This window comes from Panthera leo, chromosome B1 (assembly GCF_018350215.1).
Source record: "Panthera leo isolate Ple1 chromosome B1, P.leo_Ple1_pat1.1, whole genome shotgun sequence".
Taxonomy (NCBI): Eukaryota; Metazoa; Chordata; class Mammalia; order Carnivora; family Felidae; genus Panthera; species Panthera leo.
This window is the reverse complement of record NC_056682.1, coordinates 81,532,859-81,553,866: the sequence shown is the minus strand read 5'-3', so window position 1 is coordinate 81,553,866 and position 21,008 is coordinate 81,532,859. Positions and strand designations below refer to the sequence as shown.

General features: G+C 38.2%; 1 protein-coding gene across 1 annotated transcript in view; it reads right to left on the bottom strand.

Annotated features, from left to right (window-relative positions):
* Positions 1-1,930: 1,930 nt before the first annotated feature.
* The window catches only part of LOC122218414 (collagen alpha-1(I) chain-like), a 108,043-nt gene continuing 88,965 nt past the window's right edge, over positions 1,931-21,008 (bottom strand). The window contains exon 8 of the mRNA XM_042936687.1: positions 1,931-2,322. The gene's annotated coding sequence lies outside the window, so the exon portion shown is untranslated. The remainder of the gene's footprint in view (positions 2,323-21,008) is intronic.

Below are 21,008 nucleotides of genomic sequence, written 5' to 3'. Positions count from 1 at the left end.
CCTTTTTCACTCTGCTCTGTACCCTGGCAGTCTGATTTCCACAATCCACCTCACTTAGGTTTCCTTATTTTCCAGCTTCCAGTTGGGTTTGGCCAACGGGAGGCATAAATAAGAGATGGGAGGGTAAGAGAAGAGAAATGGTATTTGTTTCCCAATGATCGTGTCCCTGTGTTTGAATTCATAGTTCTTGTTAGACAGCTCCTCTCCATGCTGGATTCCCATACATCAATGAATGATTTAGCTTCCCAGCAGACACTTGGCAAACTCTGGAAATATTTTTGACTATTGTCACAATGAAAGAGGGAAGTCGCTACTGGTATCTAGCGAGTCGAGCGTCCAGGGTTGCTGCAAAACATCCTACAATGCACAGCTTAGCCTCTCGCAGCACAAAATTATCCAGTTTAAAATGTCAATAGTACCATTGTTGAGACATTCTGCAACACTTGGTTCTTCGCTTTGTCCTTTTAGTCTTTGATGCAGCATGGTTGCCATTATAGCTAGACCCAGGATGTTTTACCATCCCTTTTTGGTTTCCTTAGCATGTCCACCCTTTTGTAAATATACCCCTCATTAAACTCTTCAATTATTCCCCTTGGGTGCACTATGTCTGGCAGGGCCTCTGAATAATTATACATAACAAACAGAACCCAACAGAAGACCTGCCTCTGGCCTGTCTTTCCTAAATCCCCCAGCATCTTATGCTTCAGCCATGCCAAACCACTTATAATTGTCAGGACACGCCAGGATTTTTTTTTTCCCCCCAAGGTTTTATGCCTTTGTTCACACTGAATTCTCTATTTGGAATGCCTTTTCCCAGCTTCCATCCCAACTTGATGGACTCAGCCCAAGCCTATCCACAAAGCCCCAGGACAATCCCCAGCCTGTGTTATTGTAGGTCAAACTGACCTTTATATTCTTGGGCTTCCATCATACCCTAGGTGAATATGTATTCATAGTACTGTTGACTCTCTATTGCATGTGCTTAATTGCATGTGTGTTTACATTTCTATATCACTACTATATTCCTAGCACTTAGCACCACATCTGGAACATGACAGACACTCAGTAAATTGTGGCTGTATAAAATCATTCAATCTATTAATTCAACACATAGTTTTTTAAGTGCTTGCTCTGTGCCAAACTCTTCTCAGAAATGAGAATACAGCAATGAGCAAAACAGACAAAACTCCCTGCCCTCAGGGCTTACATTCTAAAGGAAGAGACATGATAAACTGTTTTTTTTTTTTAAGTTTATTTTTATTTATTTATTTAAGTAATTTCTACACTCAACATGGAGCTTGAACTCACAACCCCAAGATCAAGAGTCACATACTCTTCTAACTGAGCCAGCCAGGTGACCCCAGACACAGTAAACTAGATAAACAAGTAAAATGCATAGTAGAAGGATACGGGTTGTAGGAAGAGTTTGGTTGTGGTAGGGTGAAACTTTAGGCAGGGGAGCCTGGTAAGGACTTGCAGAGAAAGTGACATTCACAGGGAACATACCAATATACTGAGTACGGGCCAGAAGAGGTAAAGCAACATCTTTGAGGATTTTTCCATGTTATAAGGATAGAGATTGAGGAAGAGGGTGGACTGGCTCAAGGTCACAGAGCTAATAAGTACTACAGCTAAGGGGTGTGGATCCGACTTCGCGCCAAAGCCCTTACCATAGCACCACAACTGCCTCCGACAAGAGCCCGGGAACAGTCACAGTGAGCCTCTCATTTTGCCAATTCCTCAAGTGGGCTTTCTCACTACCATTGAGTGAAGTTTTTCAAACACCAATTATGAGTCCAAAAAATGTCAGAGGAGAGTAGAAAAATCTATCTTCTCTGAACAGGAAAGGACAGGTAGATATATTCTCCTGAATTGAAAGAGAAGAAACAACTAGATCATTACCACTTACCTTTATGCATGTTCTATATTTATGATAGTAAGGCCTGGAAAAGGGTTAAATTCTTCTTCCTTTTATATTCAGGAAAACCTACCTAACTAGGGTTTTTCTCTAGTAAACAAAAAGATCAGAAACCAAAGTGTGTGAAGTGCTCTGATTTCACCAAAGAAAAGTACTAAATTATCACACCAGAGCACTAACGTTTTGTTTTCTCTCTCCAAGAAGTTGGACTGATCTTGTTCTGTCTCCCAAGTTTCAGATCCTTCAGCCTCGACTACAGGATGGACAATAATAGGTATATTTGCTTGCCATTTTCCTTAAATGTAGTCCAAGCATCTAAAGAAAGTTTGGAGTTTCTAATGTCTTTTTCAGCTTGCTTGATTGTGGATGAGTTGGAATTGTAGCTCTAGGTTCCAGTCCAGAACCTGAAAGAAAATTAGGCCAAATAAAATGAATTTAGGCAGTAGTGGAGAAAATATATTAACAAAGACCAGGACTCTTGAGATGTTGTTTTTCACTGGCTTTAATCATGAGGATCAAACTGTGTCAATGAGCATAACTGCTTTGTACCTTTAACATGTGGGCTTGGTTGGTGGGAATTGCATAGGCCAGGGATTTATTCATAGGAATTTGGATTATTTTAGTATATCAACAAACTTTATGTTATTTTGAAGCAATAAACATATTAATACTTCACACTTCTATTCAATGTTTCATCAGAGACCTTTCCAATACTTTAAAAATAAGTTTTCCAGGGGTACCTGCGTGGCTCAGTTGGTTAAGCATCTGACTCTTGGCTTCAGCTCAGGTCATGGTCTCATGGTTTGTAGGTTTGAGCCCCGCATCAGGCTTCGAGCTGACAGTGCAGAGCCCGCTTGGGAATATCTCTCTCCCTCTTTCTCTGCCCCTCCCCTGATTGCTCTCTCTCAAAATAAACTTTAAAAATTAAAAAAAACAAAACAAAACACTAAGTTTTCTGGACCATGAGTATTCTAAGATGCAATTTTCACTGCTGGCTTCATATGTATATAATGACAGGGAAGCAAAAAAGATGGGCCAGGGTCAAAAAGAGAAATGTGTGTCGGCACTGAAATTGAATTCCTGGACCCACATCCAGGTGTCACGTTACCAAACAGGAGGAGATAAAGATGGATATTCTATCCAGGCTGAGCTAGAAGGTGCCATTCCAATGATTTGGGCAGAAATTGAGTTTGCAAAAATGAAAGTAACATTAGAGGCAAGAAACAAGATAGAGGAAACTCAATTTTCATCATGCAGAGATGAGAACACTTGGAGGGCATTTGAATGTGTTCTTTTCATATATCCAAGGAAACAAAAATCTCATAAGGTGGCTGAAACTCCTTAAAGGTACATCTCTATTTGAAGAAGTCAGTATGTGAAGAAAGGATAAGCCAAATGCTTATTTAGAAACCAAAGATCTATCTTTCTTTGTCAGACAGACTGGGTTTAGATTCTAATTTGCCATTGGCTAGCTGAGTGACCATGGGCGTCTTTCTTAACCTCTCTAAAATTCAGTTGTTAAGAGGACCAAATGATGTAATACATGGAAAGCACTTGTCATTCTCCTTGGCACGTAGTCTACATTCAATAAACAGTAGCTGCTGCTGCTTCTACTACGATTCCCCTTCATTTCACCACGTCCCCACTTACATTTTCATCCTTTGCATTTTATTCAACTACATTATTATCTAGACTGGGAATAAGGAGTCAGAAAGCTGACACACCCAATTAATCCTCAGATCAGAGGGTTCACTTGCCTCAAAACCTGGCGCCCACGTTTTTCATGTGTTTCTTGTGAAAGAATGGTTTCACTGGAAATGACCTCACCTACCTTTCTAAAATGATGGAGCTCATCTGAACATCTGGTGTGAAACCATAACTACCCCTTAACATGGATTTATTTTTTAAATCTCTACAATTATCTTTTTATCCTTTTATCTCAGTGAGAAGCTATTCTTCCTCTTCCTCTGAAGTTACCTTCCCCTAAGGTTCCAGTATCCTTGGGAAAATCACTCCCACATTATCCTTATTCTCTCTATTTACCTTTAACAAAATCACAAGATGTCTTAAAAATCTTTGTAAAAAGTGATACGTACAAATATCCAAGTAGAAAAAAAGAAAGTAAAAAGTACTGAAAATTCTAACCACCTAGATTCACTATCATTAACATATGTGACCATTATTTCGGACATCTTTCTATTTTTACACATAAAAGAACAATAAATAGATATAATTGCTAGAAGAATCAAACTATATTTTTAAAAATTTTTTGATGTTTATTTATTTGAGAGAGAGAAAGTATGTGTGTGTGTGAGCAGGGAAGGGGCAGAGAGAGAGGGAGACACAGAAATCTGAAGCAGGTTCCAGGCTCTGAGCTGTCAGCACAAAGCCTGACCCAGGGCTTGAACTCATGGACTGAGAGATCATGACCTGAGCTGAAGCCGGATGCTTAACTGACTGAGCCACCTAGGCACCCCCAAAATCAAACTACTTTAAAATATAAAATATTAAGTTTATTTTTATTTGAGAGTCACAGACAATATAATATTTTGCCATTACTCAAAGTGGCTTCAGGCTAACTTTCTAAGAGTCATTCAACAAACTGGCCTTTACATTAAATTAACTTTTGGTAATTGGATCAGTGAATTAGCTTTTAGTGAATCGGCCTGTTTCTTTTTGAGTAGGAAGTCAGTAGTACTGCCTAAAGAATCAGAGGATTAAATATTTATATAATACTTTATATATGTATATTATATAACATTATAGTAATTATAGTAAGACTAATTACTATAGTAATCATAGTAAAATTATAGTAAGACTAAGACAAAGACATAAACCTTCCAAGTAATCAGAAGTATTGCACACACATATAGACACAGGAAAGGAAAATATATATATATTTATAAAACTTTAAAGTACTAAACCAGCAAAAAAGTGGCAAAAGCAAACCCAAATGTATCTGTGATAGCAATAAGTACAAATGGGCTAACATCACCCCTTTAAAAAGATCTGATTGAAAACAGGAAAAATGACTATAAATGTTTAAAAAGAAAGCTAAACTTCTGTATCCCTTCCCTATCCCAAATAGCCATGAGGTCTCTAATGAGCCTCAGCAAAAGGCTGGAGATTACTTGCCCGAGAACTTGAACCAGGCAGACTGACTCTGGACTTGGAGATACCTGGAACACCATAAGGGTGAGTGTGACACAAGTCCTACTGAGAGGTGGGAACCACCAACTTCCTTGTTCAGGTCCTGGAATTCAAGCAATCATGCTTAACCCCGGCCCAATCCTGCTTGCAACTGGAGAATTTCTTTCAGATGAAAGTCACTGGTTACAAGAGACAACCAAGTCTCTCTGATTACTCCTCAGTGAAGCTCACCAATATCCAAGCTCCATCACTGCATATTGAGTCCCAATCCACTTTCCACCTCCTCACTATTAAATATGAACTGACAACAAAAGATTGTCACACATTCGAAGAAAGTTTCTAACACAAAAGGCAGAGAGGAAAAAAACAAACTGAAATAATTGTAAAAATAAAAAAGGAAAGACGAAAACTTTAAGAAAATTAATAATTCAAAGGCTCCTGGGTGGCTCAGTTGATTAAGCATCTGACTTCAGATCATGCAAAGTCATGGTCTTATGGTTTGAGTTTGAGCCCCACATTGGACTCTCTACTGTCAGCATGGAGCTGGCTTTGGATCCTCTGTCCCCCTTTCTGTATCCCGCCACCCCCCACTTGCATTCTCCCTCTCTCTCTCTCAAAAACAAAAATAAAAATAAATAAACATTAAAAAAATTAAAAAAGAAAATTAATAATTCAGAGACATAAGAGAATACATTACATGAATGAAACAAGAACATATATATTTATACATGGAACATTCAGAGAACAAAAAAATAACTCCTTTCATATTACTCATCAGATACCAGAAACTAACATTTCCTAAAGGATAAATAAAATAATAAGAAACATTTCCCAGATAGAATGGGGGTAAAAGAAATAAAACATGGGGAAGAAAATTAATACATTATTAGGGGTTCATGAACAAATATATAGATTTCTAGAAAATAACAAAAGAAAAAATGGAAGGGAGGAAATTATGAAATAACTAATAATTTTTTAAATTTTTATTTATTTTTGAGAAAGAGAGAGCGTGAGCAGGGGAGGGGTACGGGGGTGGGGGGTGGGGGGTGGCAGGCAGAGAATCCGAAGTGGGCTCCATGCTGACAGCAGCAAGCCTGATGTGGGGCTTGAACTCACAAACCATGAGATCATGACCTGAGCAGAAATGGGATGCTCAACCAACTGAGCCACCCAGGTGCCCCACTAATAAAAAATGTCTATCGAAGAACAGGATTTTCCAGATTGAAAGGGCACAATGAGTGCAGCAGACTAATGGAAAAATTACTTCCCCTGAGATAGATTGTTGCAAATTTCCAAAACATCAGGGATAAAGATAAGTTTCTAAAAGTGTGCAGAGAGAACACACAAATGTTTGAGGATCAAATTGGCAAAAGACTTAACACCATTAGCAGTAGAGGACAACAAAGCAATTTTTAAAAATTTTTGATGTAATTATATCCCACTTATAATTCCATTTCCAGCCAAAGGATAAACTGTAGGGTTTGAACAAATATAACTTGAGAATGTAAGGGCTCAAGGATTTTCTTTCCATGCACACTTGCCCAGAAGGCTAATATGAGATGTGACCTGACACAATGCGGACATAACCAAGAATAAAGAAGATGTGCAGGTAAAAAGGACTCCAGACAGGAAAGGAATTCCCAGGATAATGATGAAAGTAAGGTCTAGGCTGAAAGCTGGCCAGGACCCAGAATGCCACACAGTCCAGACAGGAGCAGGACACAGGAACACAGAAGACACATTTTCAAGAGGAAAGTGAAGTGTATAGAATGCTTGATATGCTTGATCATATTTAACAGAAGTTTTCAGTTCTGGTAAGGGTTTTGTATGAAAAACCATAAAAAAAGGAGGCAATTTTTAACTCCAGTAAACAAAACAGAATAAAACAAATAAAAGTCATCAAAGAAAGGAAATTCAACCATTGTATAACTACATATCACGTCTGTGAATAGTAGTTATGATCTTATAATATGATCACTGAATATTGATTGAACTTCAAAGTAAGAGGAAAGAGGAAAGGAAGGGAAATGTATAGTTCTATGTATATGTATGCACATAGACGATGTGGGTTGGGGGCCAGTTGTAAAAGAGCTAAACCCTCTGCTATAGGAAATCCATATGTGATATCTATATTGAAAAATTATAAAATAGCACCACTTATTAGTACAGAGATACATACTAAAAGAAATATCTAAGAAAGTTGAAAATTGCTGCCTCAGGGTGATGGAAATTGGGACTGGGGATGGATGGGGCAGGGAAAACTGAACATTTGAAAAAGAGTGAACAGTTTGAGTATACAGTCAAAATATGCACATGAGATGACTTCAAACCTCAATATGCAGTACTAGAAGGAAGCGGAGCAGTGCTTACCAAAATGTTTAAGAAAGAAACCCAAAAATTTTATTCCCAGTTAAACTTCAAGTGTAAAGGCAACAGAAAAAATTTTGAATGTATAAAAACTCAAAGAATAAAGATCCTGTGACCTCTTTGAAGAAGTCAAACTTCAGCCAATCAAATGATAAGTGAAAACACTACAGTCAAATAATTGACAAAGAGCATTCAATCCATTTAATTGGTAAAACTAAAGCAAATTGTGAGCATAATGGTCCAGAAGAGACTATAAATATTATAAATCATGAAAAAACATAAATGAGATAACTGAAAATGTTGAGGAAAGGGGGAGATAAGATGAAAGACAAATATACAGATTCCCCAAACTTTTATGACCAGGGGTAAAAATGTAAAGATAAATCAGGTAATGCAGGTATAATTTTACTTCAGGTTGTAACAATGAACAGTAAGAAAAATAACCACCAAAATAGGTGGTTGAGGGGTAATGTGGAGATTCTTTCCTTTGACCAAACCTGAATCAGGCTCCTCCGGGTTCTCTTTCTGACTGGTCCCCGACCTTGAATTCTGTCCATGGCCCATTTAGTCTAGTTTCAGCAAGAATCCTGATGGTTCAGTTTTGAGAGAATCCTCCACTCTTGACATCTGGTCAAATTCCTCATCCTCCCAACTTGTATCTTCATGATCCTGGCCTGCCTTCAGCAAGAATCCTGTTGAGTTGGTCTAGCAAGAATCTTCCTAGCCTTGATGTTTTGTCTTAGGACTTGTCCATCCAGTGACTACCTCCCTCTCTCACTTTTCCTTATTGTGTTTGGAGTTGAGCCTGATCTGTCTCCCCTACAACAAAACCTATTGTAGCAGTTCCCCTGAATAAAATTGGCCTTATTGTCTTTAACAAGTGCCAAAAATAATTTTTTCGTTAACAGTAGAATGTAAGGAAGAAGAGAGAGAAATATACTATAGCTACAGACCAGTGTCCTAAAAGTCATTCAACAACCTGGTCTTACAGCAAATAAACTCTTGGTAATTGATCAACGAATCATCTTTGGGAAAACTTCCTTTTAATGAATTGGCTTGTGTCTGCTTGAACAGGAAGCCAGTGAATACTGCCTAAAGAAACAGAGGAGCGAATATTTTATATAATACTTTATATGTGTATATTATGTAAAATTATAGCATAAAAAGAAAACCACTAAAACAAAGACATACACCTTCCAAGTAATCGAAAGTGTTACACACACATCCACACTCAAGGAAATAATATTAAAAAACTTTAAAGCAATAAAACAGCACCAAAAATGGTAGATGTAAACCCAAATATATCCATCATAGCAGTAAGTACAAATGGGCTAAAATCACTCATTAAAAAAATCTGATTGGATTTTTTTTTTTTAAACCTCAACCACTCTCAGGATACAAGGCTCTATACAAGAGAGTTTATTGACAGTTGTGGTGTCCAGCTGCCTAGATTTAAATCTGTGTTATCGGGGTAACTTACTTAATTTCTCAGTGCCTCAGTTTCCTCCTTAAAAAATATGTGGGATATTAAGTAAAGTTAACTCACAGAATTATTGGGAAGATTTAGGAAGTTAATATATGTAAAGCTCTTAGAATGGTTCCCGTGACATAGTAAAAGCTCAATAAATATTGTCTCATTGCTATGACATGAGTCATATAAAATCAAATGATTCAAAAACGTTGAAAATAAGAGGATGGCCAAAGTCATATCCATCAAATGCCAACACAAAGAAAGCAGGGGTTTGATCTTAGTACAAGGAAAGACTGGATTAAAGGCAGGGTATTTAAATAAGACAAATAAGGGCAAAATATAATGATAAGTGCAACATTAACATTCATAAGGTAAAAATACAGGAAATATAAAGATAAATTGGCAGGAATCAACACAGCTAAGAACACCAAGTCAAGATGGTTTCATTGGGGAATTCTACAAATTAAAAAAAAAAAAAAAGAATAGGTGATTCCAAAGCTATTTGAGCTGTTCCAGAACAAGAAGAAAAAGAAAACCAAAATAAGTTCCTGATGAATCAAAGACCTCAGTGTTATAGAAAAAAAACACTTGGGAAAATTTAAAGATATAGCCTCACATAAAAAAAAAAATGTTTTTTTCAAAAAAAGTTCACCAGGGCGCCTGGGTGGCTCAGTCGGTTAAGCATCTAACTTCAGCTCAGGTCATGATCTCACGGTTTGTGAGTTTGAGCCCCGCTTCAGATTCTGTGCTGACAGCTCAGAGCTTGGAGTCTGCTTCAGATTCTGTGTCTCCCTCTCTCTCTGCCCCTCCCAAGTTTGCACTCTGTGTCTCTCTCTCTCTAAAATAAATAAACATTAAAAAAAATTGTTTTTTAAAGATATAACCTCAAAGTGAGGAAATAGGACAAATTCCAGAAGCCCTAAAACAAGATTAATAAATTCAACTTCAAAAATATATTTTTAAACTTCTACATAGCAAGAAGTCAATAAAACATGTCAAAAGAGAAATAATTTATTAGAAGAAATATTTCCAATACTCATTATAGGTAAAGAAACCATTTCTTTAACATATAAAGCACTCCTACCAGTCAGAAGGAAAATGAATTTCCCCTTCTGAAGATACGTATTTTAAAAACAGACAATAGTACAAAGAATATGAATGATCAGTCACAGGAAAGGAAATAGAAATAGCTTTAACATACAAAATGCTGCCTGATAATAGTTGCCTTTGACCCAGAACTTCTATGTAAATATGATATATTTGTAAGAATATATTTATTCTGTTGCTGTTTTTAAAATTTAAAAAATTGGAAATAACATAAATGCAGGGCCTATGGTAGACAGAATAATGCCCCCCCCCCAATGATGCCCATGTCCTAATGCCCAGAATCTTTGAATATAGCAAGAGGGAATTAAGTTTGCAGATGGAATTAAGGTTGTTAACTGGTTGACCTGGAGATGAAGAGAGTAGCTTGGATTATCCAGGTGGGCCCAAGGTAATCACAAGTGTCCTTAGAAGGGGAAGAGAGCTGCAGGAGAGTCTGTGTTAGACTGATGTGGTGTAAGAAGGACTCTGGACCACTGCTATGAAGATGGCTGTGGGCCCACGGATGCAGGCAGCACTTAGAAGGTAAAAAAGGTAAGAAAACTGATTTCTTCTCTCAAGCCTCCAGAAAAGAACAAAGTACTTATGACACCTCAATTTGAGCCCAGTGAGACCCATTTCAGATTTCTGATTTCCAGAATTCTGCTATAATAAATCTGCGTTAGTTTAAGTCCCTAAATTTGTGGCAACTTGTGACAGCAGCAATAGGAAACTAATACCAGGGTGAATTAAAGAAGTTATGGTAACCCATACACTGGCATGCCATGCAGCCTTCACAGAAGAGTGGGAAACTCTATCATGGAATGATCATGGAAAACTCTCTGGAATATATATTAGTTGAAAAAAAACAAAAACAAAAAAGAAATGGAACAGTATATATGGTACCACCACCTGTTGTAAGGAAGGGTTTTTTTTATAATTTTTTTTAACATTTCTGTTTATTTTTGAGAGGCAGAGAGAGACAGAGCACAAGCTGGGATGGGGCAGAGAGAGAGAGGGAGACACAGAATCCAAAGCAGGTTCCAGGCCTGAGCTGTCAGCATAGAGCCCGATGCAGGGCTCAAACCCACCAACTGTGAGATCATGACCTGAGCCACAGTCGGATGCTTAACCAACTGAGCCACCCAGGCACCCCAAGGAGTGTTAAAATAAAGACATGCAAGAAACTAGAAACCAGTTACTTCCGGGCAGAGAAAGTAGGAGGCTGGGACAGAGGAGGCAGGCAGGAAAACACTTCGACTACATATCCTTCGGTAACTTTTAAATAAATAACAGATATTTTATTTAAAAATAAAGAAATGTGATTTTACCAAGGAAGCTGTCTTGATTCCTCAAAAGGGATCAGACTTTTGTATAATATACTCTGAAACTCTCAAAACTTTCTGTACTTCTTCAGAACTAGATACAAATGGTCCTCAACTCCTGATGGTTCAACTTAAGATCTTTTGACTTTACGATGGCTGTGGAAGTGATATGCATTTAGTAGAAACTGTACTTCACATTTTTAATTTTGATCTTTCCCTGGGCTAGTGCTATGCTGTATAATACTCTCTCCTGATGCTGGGCTGTGTGATCACAGGCATACCCAACCGATACACTGACATCACTTCTGCACCCACACAACCATTCTGGTTTTCACTTTCAGTATTGTATTCAATGAGTTACAGGAGGGACTTAATACTGTATTATAAAATAGACTTTGTGTTCGGTGGTTTTGTTCAACTGTAACCGGTCTGTTAGGAACACGTTTAAGGTAGAATAGGTGAAGCTATGATGTTTGATAAGTTAGGTGTATTCAATGTATTTTGACTTAGTATATTTTCAATTTACAATGGTTATATCAAGATGTAACCCCAATGTAAGTTGAGAAAGATCTGTAGCATTATAAACTTAACCTCATACTTTGTAACAATATCACATTAAAACAATTAATTGTTGGCCTCAGAGTATTTATTCAATATCTGTCTTACCCATTAGACTATATAATTTTCGTGAGGCTAGGGACCAGCTTGTGTTTTAATAGTACCTACTACAGTGTCTAGCACTTACTAAGTATTTGTTGAATAAATAGATGAATTAGGTAATGAATGCAGCCAAGTAAAAAGAGTAAGAAAGATTCATACTCCAATCAATTATGATTTTCAAAACCAGATAATGAATCCTCAAATGCAACATTAAGAAATAAGAGCATACAATGAAGAATATTATTGAAAGATCTATAAATGTCTAGCTATAAATAACTATCCTTCTCATACGGAACTGTATTAAATCACAGTTAAATCTGGTTCTCAAGCTTTCTTTATCTACAGAAAAAAGTTTCAACTATTTTTCAACTCCTGGTGTTAAGATCCCTGGACTGTGTTCACAGATTGAAGCCATTTAACACAGGGGTTGCCTTTTTACAGCTGTTTGCAGTTTCAGCTGTCAGTTGAGAGGCCTCTAATTCATAGGCTTTCTCTGTTTGCTCTCTCTACCTCACTGTGTCTGTTTCTTGCTGCTGCTGCTGCTGCTTCTCACTCCAACTCTCAGCTTCTTTCTTTTCTTTTTTCTTCATCAGAACATAGAGGCTGAAAGGCAGGGAGAAAGGGATCACTTTTCTATAGGCCTGGTAGCCCCATGACTGCCTACAGTCAGGAATAGTGTACCACAGGACAATTCTTCAGAGAGAATGCTGTTCATTCGCCAACATCATTGTTTTCCTTCTGGGCATTCGGCTAGGCTATATTTTCCAGGCTCCTTTGTTGTTAGGTGGAACCATATATATGGGTTTTGGCCAATGGAACATGGGTCAATCATGGGTCTAGTGGCTGGATACAGAAACCTCGTGAACTCTCAAACCTTGGAGGATGCTTCCACTAAATTGGAAGCAGCCTGGGTTTCTGAGTTGCCATTTGAAAGAAAGTTACTCGGAAGATCCATCCAACCATGGACACCCGTGTTGGACTGTTTCAGGTGAAAAATAACTTATTTTAAGCCATAAAAATGTTGGTAGCGTTGTTACAATTCAGAAACTGGTACCTTGAAATGGGGTGCTGCATAGCATAAACCTAAAATATGGGAGTGATGTAGTGATTGGTGAGAAAACCAATGGTAGTAGCTAGAATGATGGAAACTATGCTATAAAGTGGCAAGACACTTCGAAAAGTTGTCACTTGCAGTAACTTGAAGGAAGACCGTGTGCTTACTGAACAGAGCTCTAGGGGAAGTGGTTGGAAATAATTTGAGCGCAGTGTGTGTTGGTTACTATTAGCTGTCTTTGGTAATGTTTAATAGAAAAGAGGGGCGCCTGGGTGGCTCAGTCGGTTAGGCGTCGGACTTCGGCTCAGGTCACGATCTCACGGTCCGTGAGTTCGAGCCCCACATCGGGCTCTGGGCTGATGGCTCTGAGCCTGGAGCCTGCTTCCGATTCTGTGTCTCCCTCTCTCTCTGCCCCTACCCCGTTCATGCTCTGTCTCTCTCTGTCTCAAAAATAAATAAACGTTAAAAAAAAAAAAAAAAAAAGACGTAAGTTCAGGAAAGAATTGGCTGGTTTGTGAGCTGAAATGAAAAGGAATAAAGAGTCAAGAAATACAGGACGTTGAAATGTTAGGGTAGCCAATACCTTTTAGATTCCCAAACAGTAAGAGATAAGTCTTTGAGTATCAAAAATAATGATACTAGGGGCGCCTGGGTGGCGCAGTCGGTTGAGTGTCCGACTTCAGCCAGGTCACGATCTCACGGTCCGTGAGTTCGAGCCCCGCGTCGGGCTCTGGGCTGATGGCTCAGAGCCTGGAGCCTGTTTCCGATTCTGTGTCTCCCTCTTTCTCTGTCCCTCCCCCGTTCATGCTCTGTCTCTCTCTGTCCCAAAAATAAATAAACGTTGAAAAAAAAAAATTTAAAAAAAAAAAAAAAAAAAAAAAAAAAAAAAAAAAAAAAAAAAAAATAATGATACTCTTCAGTATTCAGTATCATCAAAAGACTCAGCTCCGGGGCAAAGATCAGATTAGGAATGTGGCCTTTCCAGATATTCTTTTAAATGGACATAGGGTAGCAGGCATTACCAGGGGAGAATGGCTTGTGGTGAGGAAACAAAGAAATAAAGTAATTTTGAGAATTATATGTATGCAAGAATTTTGGGTGTCTTTGGCAGTACAAGGACCTGGCTAAAGTTTATTAAGTTTGTAAAGGAATTTTATTGTCAAAGGTACGACCATTTAAAAAATTCTTTGAAATGTTAAACAACTTTTGAGATTAAAAGTCAATCCAACACAAAGCAATCTATAAAACTGTAAAAGCCCTAAGGAGAGCATCCCTCAGATGTGGCCAAAGAAGATGATGGACAATATGTTACCTCCAAGAGGATAGGTATAGAGGCTGGGGAGAACTTTGGATCATGGAGCTCCCAACAGAGAGCTGAGTCAGGGCCTAACTGAACAGAGTAGAGAGATTTCAAAAGGTCTATACAGTGGGATTTTACAATCTAGCACCTGCTTTGTGTCTTCTTATCCTTTCTAAATAAGAGTTTTTATTGTGGATGTACATCCCTGTCCCATAATTTTTCATTGAGGGCAGAAAGAAAGGGACACATAATCTGCCTTTTTACAACCATAAGGAACTCTCTCTTAGGCCAGATGGAGAGGACTTACATCACCAGGAGATCCTGGACCTGGATCTGGATGCAAGGACTGGTTGGAATTTTAAATTGTTCCTTTGGGAGAAGGTTGGGTGTGTTCTCTGTGTGGGAAGAAGTTAACAGAAACTTGGTGAGTCGAAGGACAGCCTGAGGCAAAGAGAGTGTTACAGGCTCACCAAAACTAGTTCTCTCTTCTTCTTAGACACAGAACTAGATGACGTTTCCCAGCCTCCTTCACCCCAAAGTTTGGTGAGGCCAGGTAACTGAGTTATGACCAGTGAGATGTAGGCACAAATTGCCACTTCTAGGCCTGGTTCATAATAATTTTCCATACAGTCATTCATACTCTCCCTTTGTCAGCCAGAAGCAGAGTACCAAGGAAAGTTTCTGAAGTCCTAGGGCACAGCCATAAAGAGGATATGAGTTTATGGTCCATGGCTGCTTTCATGCTACATGCGTGCCCTCCAGAGTCTAGAATACTAACTAGCTGATCCTCTACAAAGAAAGGTTATGAATCGCTGCTCTAGAGAATAACAGAACCATTGGATAGAAGGAGCCTGTCTTCTCAGTCACAACCACCACTCGGAGAGCCTAGGAATACTCACGTTGAACTATTGCGTAAGCTAGTGATAAGTTTTTGTTGTAATCTGCCACTGTGATATGGAAGTAATAACATTTCACTCACTCTACATACAGTTATGAAGGCATATGTTTACCTTGCATTGTATAGCTAAAAGCTTCTCATTCACTCCAGTACTTTGGAACATGGCTTCTGCCATGATTCAATTATACATCCTGGCATTCACCCATTCATCCATCTCCAAGTACTTATGGAGTATTTATTATGTGTCAGGCACTTTGCTGAGGATACTAGGATGAGTAAAAACACACTTGAACTCTGCCCTCAGAGAGCTGAGGGTTTAATAGAGAAGGCAATGGGAAGAAGAGGGGTAGCTGCTACCCCTCTAGATTTGACATAAGCTTTTGCAGTTCATCACAGCCCATAATGAGCCTGCTTTGTTCATTTACCTGCCTGGCTCCTGTACCACTCATGGTTTTCAGTCACCACACCAGAGTAGGTGAAAGGATAGTTTGGCTGGAGTATGGAGAGTGAAGGAGAGCATGTGGTGAGCATGTTGAAGACATATAGTTGTCCCTCGTTAAGGGACAAATTCAGAAATAGTAACAATAAGTAATTCACTCAATTAATATTCATAAGCCCAGCAATAAGTTTAGTTCTGAGCAGAGTTGTGTCCACAGATCTTAAATCGGTGTTTGCTTTTCACTCAACTGTTTTATTCCTTGATTTGTATTCAAGAAAGAACCAATGGAGAGGAAGTGTGACAGTCCTGCTTCAAATCTTGGCTTTGTTTAACAGCTGTATTGTTTTGAAAAAGCTACTTTTCTATCCATTGATTAAAGATATATTATTTTTTAATTTCCCCAAGCCTTTGCCCATCACACTTGAACCATTTGTTTCTTTTTTTTTAAATTTTTTTTCTTAATGCTTTTATTTTATTTTTGAGACAGAGAGAGACAGAGCATGAGCAGGGAGGGGGCAGAGAGAGAGGGAGACACAGAATCGGAAGCAGGCTCCAGGCTCTGAGCCATCAGCACAGAGCTCGATATGGGGCTCAAACTCACAGACTGTGAGATCATGACCTGAGCTGAAGTCGGACGCTCAACTGACTGAGCCACCCAGGCGCCCCTGAACCATTTGTTTCTTGCTCTCCCATCCATATTGACTACCCAGATCTTGGATTTAACTTACCTTCCAAGACCCATGGGTGGTCTTAGTAATTAAACTTCCCTAAGTTTTATCTTGTAAATCTTCACAGATATCCTGGATTATGCCTACTAACCTAAATCTGTGGCATTTAAGCCAAAGTCTGAATGTTTGGTTTTGACATTTTTCTTCTTAGACCTTCAGATCTCCTATGCATATACATATATATATATATATATATATATATATATATGTATATGCATATACATATACATATATATATATATATGTATACTTTTTTTTTTTACTCTTCTCCTCCCCTCTACTACTAGCCACCATTATCTTTCCTTTGACCTCCCAGGAACCTCTCTCTCCTGCCTTCAATATTTTTTGTACATCTCAGTATTGTTATGACTTCCCTCGCCTCTTACAATAAAGTCCACACCTTACATGGCATTAGGGCTCTGAAGGTGCTAGCATTTCAATTGTATACATTGTGCATATTAGATATTCTAGTATATTAAAATTTTTTCTTGGAAATTTTAAATACATGAAAAAGGCTGATTTTTAAAGTTTTTTTTTTTTTTTTTTTTTTGAGAGAGAGAGAGAGAGAACCAGTAGGGGAGGGGTAAAGGGAGAGGAAGAATCTTAAGCAGCCTTCCCACTCAACACAGATAGCCCAACACCAAGAGCCCAATGTAGAGCTCAATCCTACCATCTTGAGATCATGACCTGAACTGAAATCAAGAGTCAGATACTTAACCAACTGAGCCACCCAGGTGCTCCTGAGAAAGATTGATTTTTAAAGTGTATTTCCTGAGGAGACTGTGAAGCTTCTTAGCCTCCATAATCACATGAGCCAATTCTTCACAATATATACACATTATCTCACATATATTATTAAATTTATGATATTATATATCTATATTACATATAGGACATATATATATATATGTATATACATATATACACACATATATACCTATATATGTGTGTATATATATATATATCTTATATTATCTTATATCCTATTGTTCTATTGGTTCTGTTTCTCTGGAGAAAAAAATCTAACTAATAAAATTGCCACTGATGCTGTTGATATTACTGTTTTAAACAGATAAATTGTCTAGTATATATATTTTTTCAAGTTATTTGCTTGTCTTGTTTAGATGAATTCCTAGGTCCTAGGATTTCTTGGTTAAGGGGCATGAATGTTTTCAAGTCTTTGCTACATATCACCTAATTGAACTCCAAGACAGTTACAAAAAATGAAACAGCCATCGTTAAGTAGAGATACATAGCAGTGACATCTAAACTTCTGGCCAATGTTTCTCAAACTGAGTGCCTTATTCAATCGTTAGGTTTTCTCCAAAACGTGATTTCTTAAGATTGGCATCTTGCCTGGCCAGGTGGAAAGCTCAGAGACTGATTGGAGGGAAAGTCCTCCTCTTGCTATCCTTCCTGCTTACAAAGTGCCCAGTGTCTCATGAATATCTCCAGGACTTTTGCAATACTCCCAGCTCCATTTTGATTAGTCAGCTATTTCCTTGAAATGGTTATGAAGTCAAAGCAGGGCTATGAGGCTGCCAGCAGGGTGACATTAAGAAGTGGAATCACCAACGCTTAGACCGTAGAGCTGAGGGAGAATCCAAGAAACCATTTGGCCCAATTCTCTTGCTTCCGGCAGATAAGCTCTTCCATTAGCAGAAAAGTTTTAGAAGATCTAGACTGCTTTTGGCAAGGAATGGTGTCTCTCTAGTCATTGTGTTAAGATAAAGCAGAAATCACTATACAAGGAAAACAAATTACAGCTAAAACTAAAGTATTATGCCTGTGAAGGAATAGCCCAGAGACTAGTGACTATATGGGACTGTCCCAATTCATTACCTGTTTTTAATTTGCCTCCAGAGCCACATAAATTGGGATAGCAATTGCCATCAATTCACTTGGCATAGAGTCTCCGATCACCAAGGTGTTAAAAACAATTTTTAAAAAGCTTGTTTTCTGTACAAAGGATGCCACCATCAAACACCATCTTTACACATATCTTACCATCTTAAAGCAACCACTTTTATTTTTTTACTATTATTATTATTTTTTAATTTTTTTAATGTTTTTATTTATTTTTGAGGAGAGAGAAAGAGCATGAGCGGGGGAGGGACAGAGAGAGAGGGAGACACAGAATCCGAAGCAGACTCCAGGCTCTGAGCTGTCAGCACAGAGCCCGATGCGGGGCTTGAACCTGAGCTGAAGGCGGATGCTCAACTGACTGAGCCACCCAGGTGCCCCATTAAAGCAACCACTTTTAGCATGTTGGTGCATATTTGTCTTGTGGGGTACAATCCAGAAGAATGCCTATACACTAGTTTAAGTTAGTTTTTTCCCTTCCTATTGCTTCATAGAAGTTTTTGTGTGATTAATAATAGAGAAAACTATTCTTTTTTAATGACTACAGAATATCATAATTTACCCAACCATGCCATATCTTATCCAGCCTTTCTCAATTTCTAATTTTAAATCACGTGGTGGTAAAAATGTTCATACATGGAGCATTCTCTCTATTTTTAAAAGGTAGTTTTCTAAAAATGAACTATCTTGTTGTTCAGCACACATGAATGGTTAGACAGTTTACAGTGAGGATGTCTTTTTCACTCTAAAGGGGCAATTTTTCCAAATGAATTCATTTTAGGATATCAATGGGTAGAAGTGGGCTGGGACTGTAAAATTATAAACATAGAGGCATGGATAAATTTTCTGAGTGATATTTGTGATATTTCTTATTTATAAATAGGTCTTAATTTTTGTACATTTTTCTGAATTGTTGTAGTTTTGGAAACTAATGTAGTCTTTTTCTATGACTGTCATTTGGTGGGAGGTACATTTGGGCAGGCACTACCACTATGCCTTCTTAATCTTTTTTCAGGTTCTGTAACATATATGACAGTACTTGGTACTTAGTGAGTGATTACTAAGGCTCTGTGAAATGGGTGAATGAAAGAATGTGAATGGGCTTTAAACCTGAACAGACAAAGGTTCAGATCTCATTTCTGCCACTTATTAGCTGTGGTAGTTCTTTAACAGATATATTGCTATGGAACACAATAAAAGCTGTGTTCTGGATGAATTCCAGAAGTCAGTGCCAAGTCCTTTTGTAGTTTTCTTATGTGAAACCTTACATTAAATTCTTAAGTAGAAAGAACAATGCCAAAACATTTCTCAACATGAAATCTAAAGACTATGCTGTGATATAATAAGAGATATTTTATGGTAGGAAACCACTGCTTGCTAGGATGATTTTTGAGAATCAGCTTTTATTTCCTTTAATTGTTGCCAACTCTTAAAATTACTGAACCCTTAATCCCAAATCACTTAATGACCTCATCTACTGAGCGAGGCAGAAAGAATTGTGGAATGGACACCATAGTTGGTTTATGATAAGATGAATTACTTTGACTGGGCAAATAACTGCTGACTGGTGGCACTTCTTTCTTTCTAATATTTCTATAGTGTCAGCACTTTCAGGTGCACTAACAGGTGTAGAAAACAGAGGCAAAATCTTTGATCCAACTCCGTTTCCAATAAAGTGAGTTTTTAGCAGAGTGTGTTGTGGGGAGCAGGCATAGAAAAGAGCAAATGACAAGTTATTTCTGAATTCTAAGGTTAATATTAATGGGCTGGTGAAGTAGAGCTCTGAAGATTAGTTCACCTGCTATAAAGAAGATTTTCAAAGGGAAGAAATTTTATAGATTCTTTTTGACCTTCAACCAGGGAAACTACAAATTTTTTTTAAAGTTTTATTTATTTAAGTAATCTCTACACCCCACATGGGGCTAGAACTCAAGACCCTGAGATCAAGCATCACATGCTCTTACGACTGAGCCAGTCAGGCACCCCTTCAGTTTTGTTTTTTAAAAAAGTTAATCTTAGTAACAAATAGGAGAGGGTAAAGCAGAGAGACCACTTCAGGGGCCAAACACTGAAGTCCAGCCTAACAATCCACTGATGGCTGCTCACCCCATCACCCCCCACACTGTTCTGCAGAGGAAGGTGGATTTAGAACCTTGGGCAGTGCACAGGAGTGGCATTTAAATCAGGGCCACATGGCATCTCTGGGAGGCCTGTTGGAAATAAAAGGAGTCTATTTGCCCTTCAACCTAGGAATCCTGTTGTTGTCTGAGAGCAGGGAGCTCACTGCATCTCACATCCCTGCCCTCCTTCTCTAAGGCAGGAACAATGCAAGTAACATTCTTCTCACTCGTGAGCGAGCATCACCTCCACCCCTACTCCTTCTACCTTTTTTTTGTTAAGACAGCAGGAGAGAAGTTTGTGAGATGGGGTATGGGTCAGGGAACTCTAGAGGAACAGAACCATTAGGAAATGGACGTAATGGTACATATCGTATGTAATATAAAGAAAATTTATATACATATATGATAATATATATTGTATCATCTATCTATACAGAGTTATTATATATAATATATTGCATAATATATATAATATTCCTTATTCCAAGGAATTGGTTTATATGATGTGGAGGAACTGGCAAATCTGAAGTTTATTAGGGCAGGCCAGCAGGCAGGCAAAAACTGTCAGGAGCTATTGCTGCAGAATTTCTAATTTCTCAAGGAAACCTCAGTTTTGCTCTTAAGGTCTTTCA